Raw genomic sequence first — 4,362 nt, 5'->3', positions numbered from 1 at the left:
GGTGGTGTCACCTGACCAGGGCTGACCAATCAGAGAGAGGGAAACCTGGGCCGGCTGCTGATTGGTTGCTGGAGTCAGCTGACTAGGCTCAGCCAATCAGGAGCTGCCCCTCAGCCCTAGCCTCCTGATTGGTGGGTGGTGTCACCTGACCAGGGCTGACCAATCAGAGAGAGGGAAACCTGGGCCGGCTGCTGATTGGTTGCTGGAGTCAGCTGACTAGGCTCAGCCAATCAGGAGCTGCCCCTCAGCCCTAGCCTCCTGATTGGTGGGTGGTGTCACCTGACCAGGGCTGACCAATCAGAGAGAGGGGAACCTGGGCCGGCTGCTGATTGGTTGCTGGAGTCAGCTGACTAGGCTCAGCCAATCAGGGGCTGCCCCTCAGCCCTAGCCTCCTGATTGGTGGGTGGTGTCACCTGACCAGGGCTGACCAATCAGAGAGAGGGAAACCTGGGCCGGCTGCTGATTGGTTGCTGGAGTCAGCTGACTAGGCTCAGCCAATCAGGGGCTGCCTCTCAGCCCTAGCCTCCTGATTGGTGGGTGGTGTCACCTGACCAGGGATGACCAATCAGAGAGAGGGAAACCTGGGCCGGCTGCTGATTGGTTGCTGGAGTCAGCTGACTAGGCTCAGCCAATCAGGGGCTGCCTCTCAGCCCTAGCCTCCTGATTGGTGGGTGGTGTCACCTGACCAGGGCTGACCAATCAGAGAGAGGGAAACCTGGGCCGGCTGCTGATTGGTTGCTGGAGTCAGCTGACTAGGCTCAGCCAATCAGGGGCTGTCCCTCAGCCCTAGCCTCCTGATTGGTGGGTGGTGTCACCTGACCAGGGCTGACCAATCAGAGAGAGGGAAACCTGGGCCGGCTGCTGATTGGTTGCTGGAGTCAGCTGACTAGGCTCAGCCAATCAGGGGCTGCCCCTCAGCATTGGTGCAAGGTATCATATTGCATGGCACGTTATTATTATTTATGAATTATTATTATTTATTAAATTGTTAAAGGAATCATTCATAATGAGATTTATTCTTTTGCCATTTGAATATATGGGCACCAAGGTATTCGCAACATGGTTAACAGTCACCACCGAAAGCAAGTCGGCAGTAGCTAGATTTGAACTTACGAGCAACGGGGTGGAAGTCCAGCACCTTAACCACAACTCCAAGTCAGAGATACTGGATAGCGTCGGTCTCTGTTGCGTATTGGTTTAGGTGTTAGCGTGATTTTAGTTTAGGCTTAGGTGATTCCCTGAGGCTTGATGCCGCCTAGAGGACTGTATTGGGGTGAAAATCTAAAGGATTGTTTTTCCTGTTTTTCTCACTCAGTCTCTGTAGCCTAATGGCTAAGGTGTTGGGCTTGGTGTCTTGAGGTCCTGAGTTCAATTCCCCTAGGCTTCAGCTGTGTCCATTCTGTTTTTTTTTTTTTTTTGGTTTTTAAGTAGGCACATAGACCAAAACGTAAGCCATTTTGTCTTTGCCCTTACAAGCCACCCTTCTTTAGTTTATTTAGTGCATGTGTTTGGGAGTCAGGCTAGCTAAAGGGGTGTAAAAACTAAAGGATTGTTTCTGTAGAGCCTTATACCTGTTCTCTGTGGTGCAATGGTTGAGATGTTGGATTTAGTTTTTGAGGTTCTGGGTTTAATTCACTCCAATTGATTTATTTGTTGTGTTTGTTTGGGAGGAAGGCACGCTAGAAGATTGCAATGAGGTAAAAAAACAATGGATTGTTTGCAGGGGACGGGTTTTCTAGTGTCTGTAGTGTACATGCTACCCTTCTTTCGTTTATTAATTGTGTTTGTGTGAGAGGCAAGCTAGGTGCCGTTCCCGTATGGCTTTGTAGGGTAATGGTTAAGGAGCTGAGCTAGAGTGCTTAAGGTCCTGGGCTCAATTCCCTTGTGCTCCATCTTGAACTTCTTCTAAGCTCTCTTCTTCATTGTGTTTTTTTTTTGTTTGGTGAGGGAGAAAAAAGCTATTGTTAGCAACCAGGTAGACCAAAACACAAGCCACCCAGTTCATGCATTAAAATTGAATGATTTAGTCAAAGGGATTTGGGTCACTCTGTCAGCATTAGACATTTTGCCCACATTTGGATATTTATATCAGCATTCACAGGCCATACAAAATCATCAACTTAAAAATGACCCCTGCATTGTATATTCATCCCACCATACATCCCCACATTGTGCATTTATCCCACCAGACAGCCCCACATTGTGTATTGATTTATGTGATGACCCTCAGCCAGCCCTGCATGTAAATGAATGCCCCATTGCCCCCCCACACCCTTGTGTATTGTCCTCATCCATTTTCTTTGAGAAATCCAGGTGCTGTGGTTGCAGTGAGATGAGTCTGATTGGCTGAACCTGGTCAAGTGACTCTACCAGCCAACCAGACACTGGGATTGAGACCCAGGGGGGGATTTAGTACAGATTTGAAACATAAGAAAATCCAAAATGCCCGTAAGTGCCATGTTAGATCAAATTTGAACCATTGTATGGTTTATACACTTGGTCATCCTCTCCATCTGATAAATATGTGAGTGTCACCAACACTTCCCCAATAGTAGGTGGATCAGGCTGCAGATTGGTTGCTGGAGTCAGCTGACTAGGCTCAGCCAATCAGGGGCTGCCCCTCAGCCCTAGCCTCCTGATTGGTGGGTGGTGTCACCTGACCAGAGCTGACCAATCAGAGAGAGGGGAACCTGGGCCGGCTGCTGATTGGTTGCTGGAGTCAGCTGACTAGGCTCAGCCAATCAGGGGCTGCCCCTCAGCCCTAGCCTCCTGATTGGTGGGTGGTGTCACCTGACCAGGGCTGACCAATCAGAGAGAGGGAAACCTGGTCCGGCTGCTGATTGGTTGCTGGAGTCAGTTGACTAGGCTCAGCCAATCAGGAGCTGCCCCTCAGCCCTAGCCTCCTGATTGGTGGGTGGTGTCACCTGACCAGGGCTGACCAATCAGAGAGAGGGAAACCTGGGCCGGCTGCTGATTGGTTGCTGGAGTCAGCTGACTAGGCTCAGCCAATCAGGAGCTGCCCCTCAGCCCTAGCCTCCTGATTGGTGGGTGGTGTCACCTGACCAGGGCTGACCAATCAGAGAGAGGGAAACCTGGGCCGGCTGCTGATTGGTTGCTGGAGTCAGCTGACTAGGTTCAGCCAATCAGGGGCTGTCCCTCAGCCCTAGCCTCCTGATTGGTGGGTGGTGTCACCTGACCAGGGCTGACCAATCAGAGAGAGGGAAACCTGGTCCGGCTGCTGATTGGTTGCTGGAGTCAGCTGACTAGGCTCAGCCAATCAGGAGCTGCCCCTCAGCCCTAGCCTCCTGATTGGTGGGTGGTGTCACCTGACCAGGGCTGACCAATCAGAGAGAGGGAAACCTGGGCCGGCTGCTGATTGGTTGCTGGAGTCAGCTGACTAGGCTCAGCCAATCAGGAGCTGCCCCTCAGCCCTAGCCTCCTGATTAGTGGGTGGTGTCACCTGACCAGGGCTGACCAATCAGAGAGAGGGGAACCTGGGCCGGCTGCTGATTGGTTGCTGGAGTCAGCTGACTAGGCTCAGCCAATCAGGGGCTGCCTCTCAGCCCTAGCCTCCTGATTGGTGGGTGGTGTCACCTGACCAGGGCTGACCAATCAGAGAGAGGGAAACCTGGGCCGGCTGCTGATTGGTTGCTGGAGTCAGCTGACTAGGCTCAGCCAATCAGGGGCTGCCTCTCAGCCCTAGCCTCCTGATTGGTGGGTGGTGTCACCTGACCAGGGCTGACCAATCAGAGAGAGGGAAACCTGGGCCGGCTGCTGATTGGTTGCTGGAGTCAGCTGACTAGGCTCAGCCAATCAGGGGCTGCCTCTCAGCCCTAGCCTCCTGATTGGTGGGTGGTGTCACCTGACCAGGGCTGACCAATCAGAGAGAGGGAAACCTGGTCCGGCTGCTGATTGGTTGCTGGAGTCAGCTGACTAGGCTCAGCCAATCAGGGGCTGTCCCTCAGCCCTAGCCTCCTGATTGGTGGGTGGTGTCACCTGACCAGGGCTGACCAATCAGAGAGAGGGAAACCTGGGCCGGCTGCTGATTGGTTGCTGGAGTCAGCTGACTAGGCTCAGCCAATCAGGGGCTGCCCCTCAGCATTGGTGCAAGGCATCATATTGCATGGCATGTTATTATTATTTATGAATTATTATTATTTATTAAATTGTTAAAGGAATCATTCATAATGAGATTTATTTTTTTGCCATTTGAATTTATGGGCACCAAGGTATTCGCAACATGGTTAACAGTCACCACCGAAAGCGAGTCGGCAGTGGCTGGATTTGAACTTACGAGCAACGGGGTGGAAGTCCAGCACCTTAACCACAACTCCAAGTCAGAGATACTGGATAGCATCTGTC

This window comes from Spea bombifrons, chromosome 5, assembly GCF_027358695.1.
Source record: "Spea bombifrons isolate aSpeBom1 chromosome 5, aSpeBom1.2.pri, whole genome shotgun sequence".
NCBI classification, from domain to species: domain Eukaryota; kingdom Metazoa; phylum Chordata; class Amphibia; order Anura; family Pelobatidae; genus Spea; species Spea bombifrons.
This window is presented reverse-complemented; position numbering follows the sequence as displayed.